Source organism: Aulostomus chinensis, chromosome 4 (genome assembly GCF_037954235.1).
Source record: "Aulostomus chinensis isolate RoL2024-O1b breed Wild chromosome 4, RoL_Achi_v1.0, whole genome shotgun sequence".
Taxonomy (NCBI): Eukaryota; Metazoa; Chordata; class Actinopteri; order Syngnathiformes; family Aulostomidae; genus Aulostomus; species Aulostomus chinensis.
In genome coordinates, this window is record NC_141323.1 from 20,376,043 (window position 1) to 20,398,348 (window position 22,306).

At 42.0% G+C, this 22,306-nt stretch overlaps 1 pseudogene; it reads left to right on the forward strand.

Moving 5' to 3' along the window:
• Positions 1 to 2,596: 2,596 nt before the first annotated feature.
• On the forward strand, positions 2,597 to 22,091 carry LOC147262963 (uncharacterized; annotated as a pseudogene).
• The last annotated feature ends 215 nt before the right edge of the window (positions 22,092 to 22,306 follow it).

Below are 22,306 nucleotides of genomic sequence, written 5' to 3' on the forward strand. Positions count from 1 at the left end.
AATAAAGACGGATAACAATGGGTTAACTTTTTTGAGGCCAATTATTATTGAGAGGTAATGGCACATATGGAAAAATACAACAGCTTGATAAACAATGAATGAAAAATAATAAAGCCGGCAAAATAAAATCCAATAAAAGTCAACCTTTCTTGCATTGGGCCCATTTTTAATTTTTTTTTTTTTTTTATCAGTGCCAGTGTATCGGCACTTATTTTGTTCTACCACACAATCCGTAAAGGGGGGAGGGGGGTTGTCAAAGAACTTCCACACATCTCGGGATTTAGTTGCAGTGGCTGATTTGGCTTGCCACCCAGTTTGCACTGGGAATCCCTTGGTGTCTGGATCTGGAAAGCTGAAACCTTGCTCAAGCCCAGCAGGATTGGCTCCAATGGACGATGCGATGTGGCTGCAATCCTTTTTTGTTGGTATCACCAAACAAAAAAAACAAAAACAAAAAAAACTGACCTATAGCTGACCAGATAATTTCCAAATGCTTGTTACATCCATATACTGTTTGTATAAATCATGGTCATTTTCAATTTCAATAACAGTCTACTTTGCATTAATTAATTCATTCCATCATGTTAGTTTTAAACATGTTCTAAAAAAAGTTTAGTTGTACAACAAAAATCTATCCTCAGTTTCAAGTGTTCATTTGTAGTTGTGAAACAATAAATACATTCAAAGGTCTTCTTATAATTATGGTCAAGTATTCAGAGAACTGTGGTTACATTAGTAACTAACGAATATCAGATTTTAAAAAATAAAATATCATTAGCACTCTTTAATTTGGTCAAAACTGCATGAAATTCATGTCCATTGTAACTTTGAGGCATTAAGGCTTAACGTGCTTATTCATCTCTCTGCACCAGAGACAATGAGAAAATTCATTAAATATTAACCTCTAATCACCATCCACCCATCCATCCATTTTCTTCCACTTATCCTATTAAGGGTCGTGTGGGGGCTGGAGCCTATCCCGGCAGCTTTTGGGCAAGGGGGGGGGGGTACACCCTGGATGGGTCACCAGTTCAACGCAGGTCCAAGATATATAGACAGACAACCATTCACACTCAGAGCCACGCCTACAGTCAGTTTAGAGTATCAATCAGCCTAGTCCCCAATTGCATGTCTTTGGACTGTGGGAGGAAGCCGGAGTACCGGGAGAGAACCCACGCAGGCAGAGGGGGGAACATGCAGACTCACACAGAAAGATCCTGTGCCTGAGCCACAGCTCAAACCCGAAACCTTCTTGCTGTTAGGCGACAGTGCTAACCACTGCACCACTGTGCCGCCCTCCTTAAGATACAATTAAAAAAGCATTCATTAAATTGTCAAGGCATCAGAACTATAAACAAAAGAAGCATTAAAGAAACTGTAATTAAGCCACAGAACTTACCTTTGCAGTGGTACTGCTCCTGAAATATCCCACTACCTTCCTGGAATTGGCTCGGATGTCAGAGAGCTCAAGTGTCTGGTCAAGGGCCTTCTTCACCACTAAGTTAAGGGTGTGAGCTTCAGATATGGCATGTTTGAGCCGTAGCTCCCTTGCACAAGCTCCCATATTGGCAGCTCCATCTGTTACAAGGCATGTAACTTTTTCAGTAATAGCCTATTCCCTCATAAGTAAGCCTTTCACTTGTACAATATTTTCTGCAGTGTGAGCCTTGGGAAAATGTTGCACTCCATAAACAACTGTATTTAATGTGCTGGAGTCATCAACAAAATGGCAAGTGACAGTGAGATAGGCCTCTGTGTTGGTGGAGGTCAACATATCTGATGTCAGACTCACAGCTGCTGCCTTCTCAATGCTGGCCTTAGCTTTCTCCTTCATCTCCTGGTACCTGGCCTCCACAACGGCTTTCAGGGCCTAAAGGAAAGAAAAAGTATTTCGTTTAAAAGTACGAGGTGGCTGTGAAGCAGTGTATAGTGTGGCTGTGACTGATGGACTCAAGTTTGAGCCTCAGTCCTGCCCGTCCACATTGTTAATGGTTTTATTTTGTAAAAGCACCATTTTTAATGCTTTTATTACCTTTTTAGTGGGGAGAACATAGCTAGGATTTAACAATTTATCAAATCTTTTAAATCCTTTGTCCTCCACAATACTAAATGGCTGGGTGTCCTCAATCACCATGCTAACCAGGTCTTCATCTGTTTGAGATTTTTCTCCTGAGGAAAGAAAATAAAAACAAAGCACAAATATAAATATCACACATATTAACTGATAAGAGTTGTACAATACTGTTATATCATTTAGTCACATGACTGGATGCTGTATCATCATTGCTTTTTTTGGTGGCTCACCTGGTCTTGGTCCACATTTGGTATTGTCGTTCTTCTCATGCAAAGCTCTGTAGTGTCTAAGCATGGATGAGACACTTCACCTTGTAAAAAAAGTCAAGATAGCTGAAGATAAATTGCATTGCACAATCATTATGAAAAAAAATCTTCTGTAGAAGTAAAACTGTACACACCTTGTTGGGAGAAATGAGATCAAAATGTTCCCACACAGGGGACATCCTCCTCTTCTTAGCTGGCTCCATTCTCTCCTAACTCTCTCTCCTCACTCTGCTAAATCTCCAAACTCTCTCCAAACTATCTCTAACTCTATCCAAACTCTATCCAAACTCTCACTGACTGCAACTCTCCATCAAACACCCACATTTTGAATGGAGCCTGAGGGTTTTATATCGCTAACAAAACTCGCCGCAAAATCCAAGGTTTCGGATTATGCTATGGACTTCCGCACCCTCGCCTCTGAAAGTGAGTGGAATCCTGCGGCCTTGACAGATGCATTTCTTTCAAGGACTCTCTGAATTTGTGAAAGACCAGCTGGTTTCCATAGATCTACCTGAGGATTTGGATTCACACATTGCCTTGGCCATCAAAATCGACAAAAGACTCACCGAGGGGACCAGGAGCGGGGACAACGTCAGGCTCGTTCATCGCCACATCGCGGGTGGAGGAGGGATTTTCAGGATCGGCCGAACCAAGTCCACCTACCAGCAGCCAGCCTGCTTCCCATTAACCTTCCCACGGAGGAACCCATGCAGCTGGGTTGGACCCACCTCCCTGAGGAGGAGCGTCTCCGCCGACAAAGGGATGGAAGGTGCTACTACTGCGGTCAGCTGGGACATCTTGTGAATACTTGTCATGTCAAAGGAACTAAGAAGCCGCTCATGGTGGGTAGAAGCTTTGTCATTGATAAACCTGCCCAAGTCCAGCCTCTGGTCAGAATTGTCTCTGTCTCTTATTCTCTTCTGGTCTCTGTGTTCATTGACTTTGGTGCGGATGCAAATGTCATGAACTCTTACCTCATCAGGATACTGGGGCTGAGAAAGTTCACTCTCCAACACCCTCTAGAGGTTAAGGCTGTAGATGGCACCCTCCTGGGCAGGAAAAATCACCGTGCACAGTCTGTTAAGCTAATTTTCCCTGACTCTCACACCGAGATGCTAAGTTTCCATGTTAATTGACTCTGTGGTTCATCAGGTAAATTTAGGACACCCCTGGCTTAAGACTCACAATCCTTTAGGACATCCCTGGCTTAAGACTCACAATCCTTTAGGGCACGCCTGGCTTAAGACTCACAATCCTGATTTTGACTGGGGCAGTGCGAGGATTACCTCCTGGAGACCCAATTGTGCTGATTCCTGTCTTTCCAAGTCCAGCAATTCTGCTGCTGTTTCTGACCCCATGAACCCTGACCTAGTTCATGTGCCACTATGTTATCATGACTTAGCTGAAGTTTTTAGTAAGGCTAAAGCCACGTCCCTACCCCCTCACCATCCGTATCATTGTGCCATTGACCTGTTACCAGGTAGCACCCCACCCAGGGGTAGGTTGTTCTCTCTCTCTGCTCCGGAACGAAAAGCCATGGAGGACTACAAAAAGGATTTCCTCGCCACCAGAATCATCCATTCCTCCTCATCCCCTGCTGGTGCAGGATTTTTCATTGTAGAGAAGAAGGATAAGACCCTCAGACCCTGCACAGACTATCGCAGTAATAATAGCATCACCGTCAAAAACAGGTACCCTCTCCCCCTCATTTCTACTGCTTTTGAGTTGTTGGCGGGGGCCAAGGTTTTCACGAAACTCGACCTCCATAATGCATATCACTTAGAATAAATAAAGGGGAAGAGTGGAAAACAGCTTTTAACACTCCCACAGGTCACTATGAATATCTGGTCATGCCCTTTGGTCTCACCAATGCTCCTGTTGTGTTTCAAAATCTGGTCAATGATGTACTTCACGACATGTTCAATGTTTTCCTCTTGTCTACTTAGATGACACACTGATTTTCTCACCCTATGAAGAGACCCATACTCACCATGTCTGTTCAGTGCTTCAGCAGTTGCTTCAGAACCAGCTGTTTGTGAAAGCTGAAAAATGTGAGTTTCACAAACCCTTGGTCTCGTTCCTTGGGTTTGTGCTTACTGAGAGGGAGATCAGGATGGATCCCGAGAAGGTCTCTGCAGTTGCAGACTGGGCCACACCCAGTTCACCCAAGGAGGTTCAAAGGTTTTTGGGTTTTGCCAACTTTTATAGAAAGTTAATTCGGAACTACAGCACTGTAGCCGCACCTCTGCATGACCTTTCCTCTCCCCACAGATCATTTATCTGGAGCCCTGAATGTGAAGCTGCATTCCAGGGCCTCAAAAAGAGCTTCACCTCCGCCCGTTCTCACTTTCCCGGACACCAGCTAGCAGTTCATGGTAGAGATGGATGCTTCTGACATTGGAGTTGGAGCGGTTTTCTCACCCTAACCCTCTCTTTTCCCCACCATAGACTCGGAGTCCTCAGTTCCCTCTGCATTGGCCTTGGTGAGACGCTGCAGGAGAACCTGGGAGCAAGCCAACCAGAACCTCCAACGGCAGTCCAACATCTACAAGGTCGCCGCGGACCATAAGAGGACACCCGCTCCACGCTACAGGAACGCCCAGAGGGTGTGGCTATCCACCAGGAATCTGCCACTCCAAGTGGAGTCCAAGAAGCTTGCGCCCAGGTTTGTTGGTCCGTACCCCATCACCAAGGTCATCAATCCTGTTACTGTCCAATTGAAGCTCCCAAAGTCAATGCGGGTTCTCCCCATGTTTCATGTCAGCCACGTCAAGCCGGTCAGAACCAGTCCGCTCGTTCCTTCGGCCAGGCCCCCTCCACCACTCCATGCTCCTGGATCGGATGTAGTGCATTTCTTTTTTCTTTTTTTTTTACAAGGAATTGCACCATTTTGTATGGAAACTGTAATTCAGTTGATGTTAAAAAGTTAAATTACTGAAAAGTGGATCAGAATAACTAAAATTGGATGATACAGGTTAAACATGATGCGTATGTGTTGCTAAAGACATAATATTGTGTGTGATAACTTGATCAAATTAAATCTTTACAACTCTGCACTGCACATTTTTGTCGGTCTGATCAACTCTCAAAGTGAAAAGAACAGGACGACTTTGATGGCGAGCCCTGCCCAGCCATCCAGAGAGAGAGAGAGAGAGTCAGAGATGCAGTGTGGGCAGCCACAGAACCTACCACGAAGAATCAAGGTCATCTGAATTACACACTCTGAAACAGATGATACACACACTCATCTACCCGGTTAGTAGTCGCGCAAACTGAATGGACATAAACACACTTACATACTCACATATACAGTATATTTAGCCTCTCTTTTTTGTTTTTTGTTCTTTTTTAGCTGTTCATTGAGTTGTAGAGCTCAACTTCAATGGACTCAGATTTTGTTTACTTTCATTTTAATGGTGCCTTATTCTAGTAAATTGCACAGCTATGCTGTCCTTGTTTATTGTTTGTATTGACACTAAAGGGCCCCCTGTTCCAACCCATATCAGCACCCACTCCTTTCAGTGGGTTACTTCCAGGTATGACTCCTATCGGGACCTAGATGATGAGAGTGTTTCTTAACCATGAAATAGAATCAAAGGTGCTACACTTACAAGGATAAAAGTTTCAAGTTATAACATACAAGATACACAGTGGCACTGGGATGGAAATTGGAAAATTTATTTTGCATTTCACTGTGTTTTCAAAGCATGGGGGAACAGTGACTGTTGTTCAATTTAAGTTTCAGCCATTTTAACCAGAGCATCTTCATTAGACATTCACTGCTATCATATGAATGTTAATTACTCAAGGTCATGTAGATCTGTGCCTTCTTGAAACTGGCTAATTATGTCTTTGCGATCTTTTACTTGATATGACACTTTGAAGGGCTTTCACTTGGCCAGTCCCTCATGTTTATTAGTATTGACTTTTCACCAATCATATCAGACCTTGCATTAAAAAATAAGATACCGACACTCTGTTTTCTTGCGTCCATCTGCCTCACAGGAATTTGTTATTAGTTCTGTCCAAAGTGTTTCAGAGCTGAAATTAGAACTGTAAACACACATCCTTTGCTCTGCAATTATCAAAGGGGGCAGTGTGGGAGAGGAATTGATCTGCCAGTTGGTGGTACAACAAACAAAGCCTCACCTTCTCATGTGTGCTTGGCAATTGTAAAGTGCAAAACATAGAGGGTTATGCATGTGACTAAAAACAGTTTGAGCTCCAAAAAGTGTTTTCAAAGTAAATTCGCTTTAATAACTATTGCACTTACTGTATACATCATTGTCACTTTTCAACTTTCTTTTGTTCTGTTTGAATACACAACCTCTGTATTGTACTGGTGCATAACAAGGGTTCTGTGTCAATGAAATGTGCTTGCTATGACCTATATAAAAGGAGTAGGCTTGGTTAAAAAGGTAAATAAAAAAAAGTGTCACATTTAGAGTCATGACATTGTAATGTGAGTGATTATAAGAAGCCGTGGGCTTCTTTGAAGCCTTTACAAAAGTCATGACTGTTTCAACCTATGTATGCTTTTGCAATAAAAGAGTTAACATGTCATATAGCACCCAAACAAAATTACAGCACAACAAATGCGCAAAGAAATAAAAGCGTTGAGTTATGACATAAGAAAGTACTTGAGGATATGAACTTCACCTGAAGTGAATGGCAGAATGGTGTTATCTGTGTTTTCTGTCATGTAACGAAATAGGTTGCAGAAGATGATGCAAATCAATTACACCTTCAACCGCAATGTGGGTTCCAATGGTAGAGTGGGGCTGTGTTTAACATAGAAAAAGAATGCAGCCAAATTGTTGTTGTGTATAAAAAGACGAAATAAATCAATAACAATGATTGTTGGGCCACTTCACTCTATTTGTATGGTAGTTCTCTGTGGCCATGTGCAATTTTCACATGGATTTGGCCAACTAGCAAGTAGATAGGTGGACTTGGACAGATAGATGGAGACGAATGGAGACTTCTTCTTATTTTAGTAAGATTGATGAGCAGCTATGTCTTTGACAGGGACAAAGTTATCACCTGGCTTAGAGCTGGAGTTATCTTTCCAGGCAAAAGAGTTTCACAGTTTTTCCCGTAATATTCAATTCAGCGATTAAATTCGAGCCATTGTTTTCTGTGAGCCTGTTTGTTACCTCTCTCATGTCTGCAGTTGATGTTACTGTATTGGCTTTTGCCCTTCGGCAGAATCTATTTAACTGTCATTAGATTCAAACTCTGATATGCTATTTCCCTTGGCACTTTGCCCAGATTGATATATGAATAGCATTTAGGAAAATAGATTGATCTTTGATGGTTGTCCTTCAGGGGGAGATTATGTGACATTGGGTACTGTCAACAGTCTGTTCTATTTCTGTTTTAGCTGAGTGCCACGGGTGAAAATGCATTCACGAGGTCCATTGGAATTGAAGCAAAATGGCTTATTACCTATGTGATATTTTTCTGAGGCAATGGGAATAAAAAGAGGTTCTTCATTTGCAGTGATCTGGTTATAGACCTGATGCAAATAGTTTGAGGGAACCTCTGAAGTTGGTATCTATCAGTTGTTAACTCTGTTTGCAATGTTTACCTCTCTTACCTATGGGGAATGGGAAATAAAAGGAGAAACATAATAGGTTCATACAGATTCCTGTCTTGTTAGTTAAGTGTTGAATTGTTCCGCATGACCTACAAAATCTTGACACCTGACTAACCAATAAAGTCAGTTTTTCACACAGGTCTATTTGATTTTTTCCCTCCTTGATGCTCTCCAGATCCACATGAGTAATAGAGACTATTTGTCCAAAACATCGCAGTCAGCAGAAGGGCTTCAGAGGACTGCAAAAATTTCAATTATCAATGTGCCACTTAATACATTGCTGCCAGGCCAGGCAGCCTAGCGTCTCGACATGGCACAGCGGAGAATGTTACTTCTCAAACACATGGCTGCAATTTAGGATTGCATGTCATGTACAATATGAAATCATGTTTGAGAAAACAGTTATTATAAATGCTGCACGCCCTCTGTCATTTTTCTTTGCATATACAAAACAGAACCTTTTTTTTAATCTCTTTCAGCTGGATCATGCAAAAACGATGACATTTATTTTCAACAAACTTGGCATGGAGTACAATGGGCCAAGGAGGAAGTCATTAAATCTCGGAGCGTATTACCCACAGCGCCACCTGGTGCCACTCGGAAACGACATGTGCTTCTTACACTTATGTCCTCTTTGTGAAAAAATTCCATCAGAAATTCCTCTGGGACTTGGTGATGGATCACTGTGAAGACTGTGTGAAGTTGATAAATGATGTTAAAATCATGAACAGGCCAGTTTTGAAATTTCGCTAAAGATATCAAAATCAGAATCGGAACAGGAAACTGTAGCTGGGCAGCACATCTTTTCAAAATTTCACAGAAAGATACTGAATTATCATAATACTTATAATCTAACTTCTACGTTCAAGAGGGAAGCATGGTGTAATACACATAATTAGATTTATATCAAAACCAAACTTTTATCCTGTGAAGTACAGCAACAAAATATGTGTTCTCTGGCACAAACTGGGGGGGGGGGGGATGTTTGTACCTCAATGCAGACATTAGCACACAATATGCCTTTTTTGTGTTTGTAGTGTATCTTAAAGGGGATCTTTTAGCAATTTGGCATTAGACTGAAAAAAGTTAGCATTTAATGTAATTCAGGAATTTGTAAATGTATAACTATTGATGTTGTTCATTTAAATAAGCTGCACACAAGCCAACACCCAAAGCAGGACAATCAGTATCAAAAGTTATAAATGAAGCACAAAATAGCTTTGCTCAATAATTTTATCATTCCCGAGGATGTGCAACTGTGACATCCTTTCCAACTGTCCAACTGTAAACGACATTTAAAGACGTGGCTCACTATGGAACTGCTGTAAAGAAGAGCTCTAAAACATGTTAATTGTCAGTGAGCGCTGGATACAAGTTTTTTGGTTTTTTTTATAGTAATGTCATTTTTTACCAAAAGGAGGTTTTAGTGTACAGAGTTAAGTTTTGGAGGAGAGTTGCTTTGATAGGGAGGATTGCACCTGCTGTGCGAGAGTGTGTGTGTGACTCAAAAGGCAAAGCACTTTATTTGTCACCGAGGGGCAAAATAAGTTACGTAACCATTACCTCGTATAGATATCAAAAAATGAATCACAATTATTACTGGTTGAACGTAATAATTACACACATCAGAATTATACAAACAGCACATATACATTTGATTGTAAGCTAAACTTGAGCAGTCCGTTTCCCAAGTAGACTCTTGCGTATGTCTGTTGGTTCAGGCCGTCACTGTAATGTGATCATGGGGTCGTGTCATGCGTGTCAAGTTTTCTCTACTTGGCAGCAAGAAAATAAAAAAAAAACAACCTGGCTTGCTTTTGGTTGTTGTGCATTTCATTTTTGAAACGAAACTTCCCTGTGCATCTGTCGGATTCACAGCCCAAAATCCTGACACTAACAAAAAAGAATGATTTCATGAAAACACCCTAAATTCCTCATTTTTTTTGTCACTTTTTATCCATACCTCCAAATGGAGTAGTGACCCAAATGTCTTTCAAATCTCATGGAGAGCACGGCCACACAAGTAGTTTAAATTGTAGCAATAACATATTGAACATGTTAATTAATGGGTAATTAGTACAATTCTGGACAGTAGTAACTGTTGAAAAGACTACAGCCATGCCAGTGCCTCACTGTGGGTACCTTTAGTCGTAACTCTGTTTTTTTGATAAATGCTAATGTTGATATAATCTAACGTGCTTACCGTGCTAATGCAAATACCAGGGTTCCCAACCCTCACGCTGTTGGCACACATTTTCACCTTCAGTTCCACACTGTGGGATCAATTCTCACACTGAGACACTGTGACAATAACACGGATGAAATCATATGGTGAGCTTATGCCTTGTTTAGCATTCCGCAAAACCTCCTTGTGTCAACTCAAGAGCCAATGAGAGGGATGCCCAAACATGTAGGCCACCAATTGTTATTGGCAGATTTTCAATGAAAATATTTTGTTTGCAGATTGGTATTAATGCTTCTGAGGAAAAGTGATTGGTCAGAAATGAACATGCGTTCATGTACTTTTGTGGGTACAGTTCAGTCCAGACAAACAATGAGCGTGGTGTGTTCCTCTTCACACGCACAATATTTTAAATACAGACAATTCGTTTCAAGTGTGTCTGCCAAAGTTGAGTTACAGTTAACTCAAAATAGAAAGCAATGGACTGACGTTTACGATTCATCTAGGTTTGAATTTTAAACATGAATTCTCTGTATTCATATGTCTGGAGTGGGATATTTTTTTGTTCAGTTTGTGGTTCTTGCTGCCAGTTTACTTCTGCTCTTACTGTAAGCCTGTCTTATTGCTTTGAGTTGTTGATATTGAACCACATGTTTTTTTAATGACTGGACTGTATAAGTGTGTCTAGTATTATGAAATTCCCTTCATTCCAGGGATGCCATACTCAGGCTACGTTCATAAATCTTACAGCTATGCTCCTGATCCCACTACGTGCAAGCTGCACATGTTATCCGAAGTGCTGATGGTGAATTGTGTGGCGTAGAATTCTCACTCCAGCCAGGTACTGTACTCAAATTTGCTTCCCTGAAAATACATAGATTTTTGTGTGGTGGAATGCTAATATTTGCTAATTAGCAGTTAACATAGAGTACAACTAAAGCTAGTGGTGAAGTCACTTTTTTTTTTTTTACATGTATCTGGCTATCTGGAATCGTTTTGACCCCTTTAAATATGATGCATTTTTAAATCAAGTAATTTGATGTCATTAAATCCTACATTTTATCATGACAGTCAATAGTTTTTGAGAAAACATACTTTGCATACTTTCGTGTAGCTGGTTAGCTTGACCTTAAAATTTAGCATTTTGCTTTCTTTTTTGTCATAATTGGTAAGGCAGTTGAAGTGAGTGCCACATTAGAACTATGCCAGATACCGTTTGGCTCGATCCGGACACATATATAAAATACTTATTACAGTCTGACGTAGTAAGTTTCCAAACACTGGAACAACTCTGTCATGCTAAAAATACAATCACAAACGGCAACAACAATTAAAAAAACACAATGATGAAGAGAGATAAAAAACAAACATACATCTGACATATTAACAAATAATGATGTGCTCATCTGCATCACGTGCTCTGGCATTTCAAGGCCATCAGTTCTAGTTAACACTGAACTGCAGTACTTTACCTCTGTTGCATCACTTATTCTTTGATCTCACATCCATCAAGCACTTCAAAATAGTATTTTGTTGATTTGATAAGGATTAAAGAAGAGAATAGAAATGACTAATTGTAGTCCAGAAACAATATGTTTTAAAAAAAAATCAAGAGCCAAGAAAATGTGCTGCAACATCCATCCATCCATCCATTTTCTTATTTTGTTAACGGTCGAGGGGGGCTGGAGCCGATCCCAGCAGCTTTTGAGCATGAGGCAGGGATGGGTCGCCAGTCCATCACAGGGCCAACACATACAGACAGACAACCATTCACACTCACAGTCACACCTACAGTCAATTTAGAGTATCAATCAGCCTCGTCCCCTCTTGATGTCTTTGGACTGTGGGAGGAAGCTGGAGTACCAGAGAGAACCCACACAGGAACAAGGAGAACATGCAGACTCACACAGAAAGATCCTGTGCCTGAGCTGGGACTCAAAATTTATGTAGTAGAAATAAATGTAAGAGTTTTTTTGTACTTGAAATGTACAAAACATTGAGTGAATTCCTATCTGAACTGTTTAGTGAGCACTATCCCTCACTGATCCAGCAGAACAGTGCATGTAAACTAAGGTGTAATATCTGTGTCAAGAGGTTTTAAAACTGTAATCATATTTCATGCTTGTTTACAAGTAAATTAATTGAACAACATATGTTGCAATGCAAGGCGGCACGGTGGTGCAGTGCTCAGCACTGTGGCCTCACAGCAAGAAGGTTCCGGGTTTGAGTCCCGGCTCGGGCACAGGATCTTTCAGTGTGGAGTCTCCATGTTCTCCCTGTTCCTGTGTGGGTTCTCTCTGGTACTCCAGCTTCCTCCCACAGTCCAAAGACATCAAGAGGGGACGAGGCTGATTGATACTCTAAATTGACCGTAGGTGTGACTGTGAGTGTGAATGGTTGATTGTCTCTCTATGTTGGCCCTGTGATGGACTGGTGACCCGTCCAGGGTGAACCCCGCCTCACGCTCAAAGTCTGCCAGGATAGGCTCCAGCCCCCCCCCCCCCACACACACACACACACACACACAACCCTTAACAGGATAAGCGGTAGAAAATGGATGGATGATTTTAACTAATAAATTAATTACTGAACAAGAAGTGCTCATCGTACATGATTGTAAACTGTTTCCAGTCCTGTTGTTTGTCATGCAAAGAGTCATGTCCAGGGTGAACCCCACCTCATGTTCGCAGGCTGCTGGGATAGACTCCAGCCCCCCCCCCCCCCCCCCGTGACCCTTAATAGGAATAAGCAGAGGACAATGGATGGATGGATGGATGGATGGAAAAAAACACTAAGTTATTATTACATATATTGCTGTTATAACCTCATGGCCCATGTTTAACCTTACCCTCTCAATTCATGAACAAATTCCTGCAGCACTGAGTTTTGTATTGTCAGTTAGTTTCCGACCCGGTGACGACAACACTCCACCACCAGAGAACGACTTAATCCTGTCATCTGAAGCAAAAGGAGGATCTTGCATTCCTTTCGATGCAAGAAATCGTCTGTTGGGACAAGAGGATTTTTTAATCGAGTGGGGGATTGTAGTGTACTAGCCCCCTTTTCCTTCATCATCACTACTTCAGGATTTCTGAAGTAATCCCCTCAGAACACTTAGTCCGGAAAGAGGAGCAGAACGCTTTCCTCTTGACCTTTCTAATGATAATTAACCCTTACATGAACCAAGAACATCTTCTTCCCTCTTTATCAAGACGTCCAGTCATCCTCTCCTGTTGACCCTGACGAAGGAAGACGTAACTCCAGTCAGGAGTGCTAGCCAAGGGGGGGTCTCTCACCTCTCTGTGACCTCTACCCCCACAGGGTGTAACAAACTTTCACCTTGTGGAAGAGACCTGAGATTATGAACTGAGCATGCATTGTGTGATCATGTGAAGATGCACCCTCTTTCTTGGGATGTATTGGTGCTTAAACATTCCAGTATCCAACTGCTTACGTCAATTGGAGTGTTCATGTGATTGAGGGGTCTGTGTCACTGTTCAATGAAGTACAAGAGTAGGAATCTATCAACGTCCATTGATGAAACCTGGACTGTATTAAGTGATGCTACCTTGTAATTGAAGTCTCTGTCACTGAATTCCTCACTTAACTTCAATCACACACACACACACACACACACACACTCGCACCCAAATACACTCACATAGTCATATACACACACACACCTATGTGTATGGACATGATGTTAAGAATATTTCACTGTCTGTAGTTGTTAAGTTCCTTGCTTTTCACTCTTATTGTCATACCTCTGAGAAATCTTATTCTCTAGATGATCTGTGTGATGCATGACTGCCCTCGGTTTACCCCGTTTAATACGGTAATATCTGAGAAGTACTGAGGACGGCAAAGTATGCTGATAGGCCAGCAGGCCCACACAGGTCAAAGGTCACTCCCCCGAGGCGGACCAGTTTGTTATAATATTCGTGACACCATCCATTGCAGTTGGGTTGGGTTCGGGGCGCTCTTCAGCGCCTCTTGTTTTTGCGCGTGAGCTCCTGGAGCGGCTGGTCCGTCTCTCCCCTTTTCTTTTCTATTCTGCTTCATTTTTTTGTTTCTTTGTTCTTTAACTTCATACAGAACTTCTTGTCTTTCCTTGCAAGAACTTTTCCTTTCGTAAAGTTTTTTTGGTACACGGAGTTAAACATGCCTCTCAATTTTGAGCTTGTGAACGCATCGTTCTGCGTAGCATTTAAATTCTTGATTTTCTATTTTTGTAACTCGTCATCAGTCGTGGCTCACGGTCGCTATACTTTTGACCTCCCGTGAGCCTTGAATCTCCATCCTGACCAGCGGAGTGAAGCCACCTTGTGCCTGAGAGGAGCATCGAGTCGAGCCAGCCAGCAGCCTGAGACCAGACAGTAGCGAACCAACCGGTTTCCCTTCTCCATCCAGCAAATCCCAGCAGGAGCCACGGTCGTTGAGGCGGAGGCTTTGGAGGCTGTCTTCCCGCCAGTTTGTTGGAGAGGCACCGTACATCGATGGGAGAATCCAGCTGAGAACGTAAGCCGGTTCTATTGGTTTTTGCGCTGTCGCAATAACAAAGATCAGTGCTGCATCTGTTCAGGCCCCGATCGCTCTCTCTCACTGCCAACTCGCCCGACTCCTCAGAGTCCGCTCAACGTCTATTCAATAGTTTTTCTTTTGTTTGTAGGTCACTATCGCTCATACCTCACACCTTTTTACCTGCTACCTTTGCCGTCCACTTGAATCTCAGGTAAATCTTATAATTCATGTCTGATACTCCACATGTGCCTTAATTGCTGTGCTGGAATCATTACTCTGTCTTACGTGTTTTCTTTTTTGTATTAAATCCTCTTAAATCTACAAGAAATGTTCCAACTCGTTTATATATTCGTATACAAGCCACTGACCCGCAAAGAACTCATTGATAAGCTATCACCTGATATAACCTGAGACTGGTTGTTTCTCGTTGGACGAATCTAAATTCCAATGAGTGGTGCCCCGAGTAACAACTGTATTAAACATCCTCAAGACACATCATCATCACCAGCTTATCAAGTCACTACATATATTTGTTTCTATAAGGATTTACTTGAAGAGGTTCATTTTGGTGTGCAACATGGAAATTTAATCTACATGAACATTTTGATGCATAGAATATAGAATTAAATTAGTCAAAACCATTAAGGCTGTCTTAGCCAATAGCGTAAACAAGTCGATATCATGTGTTATACGTGTTGTCACTGACGGCAGGAGCTCTGGAGTTGACAGGTGTTGGATTAATCACGACATGGCTGAGTATTGTAAGGGTTCACTCTGTCACCCGTCTCAAATACTGTCGGATCAACAGAAGAGCAGGACGGGTAAGCGTAGATGTTTGCTTACTAAAGCAATTACGAAGAATACGAATTGCTTGAGTTACCAACTTTAGCCTCTGACATCTTCAAGTCATTATTGTTTGTGTGTGACATCATGAAATGTATTGTGGCGAGATACACCGCGTGAAATGTCTATCGTATTACTGCTGTTCCATCTCTGACCATACACGGTTTGTTAGTTCAGCAACCACTAGAATAGATTATGACTGCAAGAGAGAGTAAGACCTTCTGACATGTACATGTTGTCCACTGCCCCTTTCATTGGTTCTTTCTTGGCCTGTATTACACCACTCCCAAGTTTGGTGTAAATTGGCTTCATCATTTTTTTTTTTTTGCACAATCCTGCTTAAAGTCAAACTCCACCAAAAATATGATCCCCTTCGTAATTTAAATGGATTCCTCTGCAGCAGATACTGCATATCTAGTTCATGATTATTTGTCAAAGTTACAAAGTTACAGAATTTGAGTGTTGTATTTCAAATTGCATTTAATAAGTTGCTGTTCTAAATAGACTTATGTCGAAAGTGCGAATTGCCACATCTTCTGCAGTTTCCTCCAACAAGCCCAGAATCCTGCCTTCAGTCTTTCTAACACACATTAGCATCTTAGATGTAAAATACGGGTGGACAATAGTGGAGGTAAGTGAATCATTTTCTGGTTCATCGTATGTGAAAGGAGCAGACATTGGTGGCCTATTTAAGAGCTAATCACTACAGATGGATCATGTATCCAAAGCAGTTCCAATCTCGGTTATTTGGCCTGCATCTGCGATGCTGACTCAAGGTTAAATTGACCTTTCGGGTAACCGTAATTGTTGTGAGCATATGTTGTTTATGAGCTGTGCTACAGCTTTATAAGGAGGAGCAGTTTTCCCAGAAAAGGTTTTTAAATAAAGTCCACGATTCACTGTGGTACAAGAATAGAATTTGTTGATTAAGGCCATTTTTAACACCTGAACATTTTAGCACCCTGTACTCCCTAGTTCTACATTTCTAGTTCACCCTACCATGCCGTCCTGCATGTTTTGTCACATGGATTCAGCAGCTGCATATTTTCACCACTTTGACAGCTTTTAGTTTCTTCAGGAGAACATAGTGCATAGGAGGATCATGCTATTTGCCCACCACCTTTCCTTCTGAATACACAATGCACCACTGCTCTTTACCTCAGAGCTTTTTTTTCATCCTGCATGTTTACAAGCAGGAATTTAAAACTACCTACTCTTGGAAAGTGTGTTCAGTCATCTTAACTGTAGTTAAAATTTTCTTTTCTTAATTAAAACCATGGGATTCATTTGCTCTTCAATGTGAGGTGGGCAGCAGCCGCATCAAGATTGCATCTTGTCTCCTCTGAGGCAGCTTCAAATCCAATCAGAGGCTTCTAAGAGAGCCTTTGACTTTTGACAGATGACAGAAAACTAATAACAGTCTGTCCTCGGGAATGGTTACTACCATCGTTCTAATGTATGCCAATTTGTATTTAGTTCCTTCGCCAAGGACAGAATACCACCTGCTAAGGGATCTGATTTTATGTGCACATTTATGGATGTCACAGCTCCAGGGACTCTGCTTGTGAGGTAACTCAACACTTCACAAGGAAAAACCAGCCCAACCTACTGCCACACCTCTCTGCTCATTCATCAGGATGACATAGCAACATACTATGCAGAGCAACATACTCTCTGATGGAGGGAAGGAGATCGTGGACACCTCTGACACGTTGAAAGTACAAACAAAATACCAGCTATCAAAGCACAGTGCGAAGTAGTGAATTAGAGAGAACAGTTTTACTGAAGGGATCAATTGAATGGATTTACACCAACACCTCACATAAAAAAATGAAACAAGTACAGCCACTCGTCTGTTTTATACCAACTAAATGAGCCGTCTGACCCTTCCTCATGTCTTCACATAATACACCATACTTAGGCTAACACATCAAGCCTCCGGTCAACCATATCCACACTCTCAGATAATGTTGAGGTGTACCAACTGTGGGTCATTTACGCGCTTTCAATAGCTTCCCTTTTGCTCAATACATCCCCAATCATTTGAAATTCAATTATGCTAATCGTGGTTAAGGTCGGGGACATTCAGGCACTCTGCCTCCCTTTTTCTGCTCTGCTTCATCTACGTGCCTTTGATAATAATTATTCCTAAAAGCATATCATTTAGAGTCCTTTAGGAAGAGGGAGTAATTTGTGCTCTTTGTGAGTAGGTTGGATCCTGATGCACTTAAAAATGTTGACTGGTCGGAGGTCACAGCTGCTGAAAATGCAAGTTTGTCTACGCTGTTCACCTCCCTGGGCTTTATCTGCTTGAATTGTATGGGCGAGTATTGTCGAAATATTTAAAATAACACTGAATGTAGATGCGAGATAATGCAGATTATCTCCAATAGATGAAACAATAAAGAAAACTATCATATAGTAACAGCTTGTCCATTTTCAAGTCCCCATCCTTTGCATCTGCAAAGTATGCCAGGCTTTCCTTGTGTGTCAGTTATCAAACGATGTGAGAAAAAAGGAACTACTTGTTAGCTGTTTGAGTTAGGCTGATGCCAACTTTTCATTTCCCCTGATGACATATTGCAGTATGAGAGCACCACAGTGGTGTCCTGAGATCTGTATTCACATGTCTGTCAGTTGTTACTGTTGTAATGTTATATTATGAAATTCAAATATTTTTGTCCTAAAAGTACTTTACACATTTAATATACAACAAGTGTGCAAAAGAAGACGCAAAATAGGACAGATAACAACAGCAGCTTTGGCCCCATTAGAAAATATGACAATCTGTGTTTTAAGACCACTATGTTTTATCTATTAATTTGTTTAGCCCACAAAGATAACAAGGTCGTCTGCCACTGACCTGAGCCCCGCCATGCCAGCTGTGGGGAGTGTTATCATCCAAATGTCAGCAGGGATATGAAATATTTTTTTCCAGCGAGATCATTAAATGAAACTATTTTCATTCGATCCGGATGCAAATAACACATGATACACAAATGTATGTTGACAAATATTGCGTTCAGAAGGTCTTAATCAGGCCATGACTCTTTGCATGACAAACAACAGGACTGGAAACAGTTTACAATCATGTAGGATGAGCACTTCTTTTTCTGTCATTAATTTATTAGTTAAAATCATCCATCCATTTTCTACCGCTTATCCTGTTAAGGATAAGGGGGGGGGGGGCTGGAGTTTATCCTGGCAGACTTTGAGCGTGAGGCGGGGTTCACCCTGGACGGGTCACCAGTCCATCACAGGGCCAACACATTGAGACAGACAACCATTCACACTCACAGTCACACCTACAGTCAATTTAGAGTATCAATCAGCCTCGTCCACAGTTGCATGTCTTTGGACTGTGGGAGGAAGCTGGAGTACCAGAGAGAACCCACACAGGAACAGGGAGAACATGGAGACTCCACACAGAAAGATCCAGGACTCGAACCCACAACCTTCTTGCTGTGAAGCAACAGTGCTAACCACTGCACCACCGTGATGTCCTTAGTTAAAATCAATTAAAATAAAAACAAATTAAAAATATAAAAATGCAGCACATGTGCCTTCAAATATCATATGTTTTAGTGCAACATTATTCATCAGTGGTTCAGGTTAATGACATGCTGTTTTTACCAATTAAACTGCAGAATCAAAGCCTTCCAACAAGCTCCTGACTCTCTATGTGGGTCACTTTCATCAACAAACAAATGAGTGAATTTCAAAATGATGGATCAGCCTCAGCTTTTCCCTGGTGCACTGCTGCATTCTATTTACAAAAACAGTAGCAGAAAATAGTACGTGTCATAAACCAAATGATAGCTTTAAAAATAAAAAAAACAGTGTATCATTTAGAATAAAAATATCAAATTTTGGCATAGCCCATGCAGGAATGCTGTTTGTGATTCTGAACTGTCATGATGCAGATCAATGTAGAGATATGAGACACACTTGCAGGGAAAAGATCATTTCTTACATAAAGCTTCATCTATTACCTGATGAAATTACGAAGAAATATTTCATAAGAATTGCCGGATTGTTTGACGGCACGGTGGTGCTTGATTCTGACATGCGTAAAATGTGGTGATTCTCTAAGACTGACAAACAAAGCATTGATGGCATTTCTCTGATACTGCTTACAGTTTATCACTCTAACGTTCTGTAAAGTTGCAGTTTTTGGACCAACTTTCACCTCTTTCACATTTCCTGAAGGGAGAGGTGGTGCATGTGCAATGCCTGTGTGGCATGAGGAAGGTAGAAAGAATTAATGCTGACAATGCCACCTGGGGAGTTTCGCCCCAGGAAATAGTTAGATAATCTGACAAACCTAGATGGATAGTAAAGGCAGTCGCAAGTTCAAATACCATGGGCGAGAAACATTTTTATGAGGATATATGTATATAAAAAAAACAAGTTCATTTCACTGTCAAATCAATAAAATACATTCATTTATATTGGCTGAGGAAAACCAAAACTGGCGCCAAAATGAAAAGGGTGAACAGGGCCCACGATGGTGGCCCAAACTCAAATCACGGGAGGATGAAACTAACAAAAAAACAACAAAAAAAAAACACCTGTGGCACTGCATACCCACACACGCATACACGAGGGGCCCGTGAAGAGGAACAAGACCACCACCACCAGGGATTTGGGTCGCCGCCTTGGCCCACAGCACATGTCCACAAAGAAAGAGCAGAAAATTGTAAAACAGGCCTCCAATGAACACAGCCCAAACACAAATAAACTCTTCTGGCACACACACACACCAAAGCAATATATTTAAAGTAATAGAGGACAACAAATCAACCAAATAACCACAAAAAAAACAAAGTAAAATTCACAAAATAAATCCTGTTCACTTCAACATGAACAACTAATAACCCAAACAAAATTCCTGGGGCTACAACGAGCCCTGACACCAGCTCCACAAGAGTCTGCAGCAAGTCCGCATTTCCAGTCCGCCAAAACAGCAGTGGGTCCATGGGACAACCTTAATAATTAGGGGGGGCCTCACCGGCCTGGTATTAGAGAGCGCCGGAAAACATAATCTAGGACGACAGCATGAGGAAAGACAGTCGGCAGGAGCGGACAACAAAAGTGAAAGTGAGGAGCATACAACACTGACTTACCACGAGGGACTGTCATATATCAGCCCCAAAGGGGCTCCCAGAGGGGCAACTCAGTCCCCTCAGCACCAGCAGTCTGCCACATTGCAGTGAAACGAACACGTCACCAAAACACTCTGTGCATGAGCAAGATGAAGAGGCAGCAGCGTACATTACTGCGCCTTACCTGTTCCTGCGTAAAATAGCATGTTTACATGCCAAACACGCTTCCAACGCCAGCGCACTCCAAGGCACACCAGCTCTGCCGCGCCAGGCCCAGCCACTACTGAGCACGTGGACAAAAGACAGCGCCCCACTGTGAGGAGGAGTGAACCATCCACCGGTCAAACCTGTTTATACACATATAATATTTGCATGTTAAAATCAAGTTGGATAGAGGGCATGGTAATCATGCATGTGCTGAACTGAACGGTGATTGGGATATACAAATGAAATGTGCTTGGATTCATTCAAACACTGTTTCTACATATTTGAATATTTTTATTTGAATATTATATTATAGGCTGCACGGTGGTGCAGTGGTCAGCGCTGTCTCCTCACAGCAAGAAGGTTTTGGGTTCGAGCCCGGGGCACAGGATCTTTCTGTGCGGAGTCTGCATGTTCTCCCTGTGCCTGCGTGGGTTCTCTCAGGTACTCCAGCTTCCTCCCACAGTCCAAAGACATCAAGAGGGGACGAGGCTGATTGATACTCTAAATTGACTGTAGGTGTGACTGTTAGTGTGAATGGTTGTCTGTCTCTATGTGTTGGCCCTGTGATGGACTGGTGACCTGTCCAGGGTGAACCTCGCCTCTCGCCTGAAGGCTGCTGCGATAGGCTCCAGCCCCCCCCCCCCCCCCCGTGACCCAAAACAGGATAAGCGGAAGAAAATGGATGGATGGATGGATATTAGATACTGTTTTTGTGATTTAATCATACCCTGTGTTCCTGTAAGAAATCCATACATCTTTGGATATGAGGCCCCTTGAGTGGGCATAGAGAAAGAAATATAATAGTTCACATACATCATACATACAATTTATACCCACAATAAGATTAATTTGTGGTAAGAAAATATTAATTGCTTCCACCATTTGATTGATTTTAGCCAGCAAGCTCTATATTGCTTCCACTATTTGATTAAATTGCTGGCAATCCAAGATATCCCCACCAAGAGATATCACTTCTTACGATTTCATTAAGGTCAGGCTGCAAAATACATGTTGTTCCCAAAATGTGATTAATTTGTGGCCCAGATAAGAACTTTTACCCACATATCCATTTGATTAACCTGTGGCACTGCCCAAAGAGGCAATGTGGGCCCCCCCTCCAATGGGATCACCATTGGTGCTATGTGAGATGGATGGCAGCCAGGAGCAGAGACCTTGGTGGTTCAATCCTCAGCTACAGAAGCTGGCTCTGAGTCTGTGGAATGTCAAGTCTCCAGTGGGGAAGGAGTCTGAGCTGGAGCGGGAGGTTAAGAAGTTCCAGCTAGATATAGTCTGACTCACCTCAACGCATGGCAAGAGCTCTGAAACCAGTCCTCTCAAGAGGGGTTGGACTCTCGTCCACTCTAGTGTTACTGGCAGTGAGAGGCGACAGGCAGAGGTGGCGATACTTGTTGCCCCTCAACTCAGTGCCTGTAAGTTAGAGTTTAACCAAGTGGATGAGAGAGTAGCCTCCCTCCGCATTTGGGTGGGTCACAGTCCTGACCATTGCAC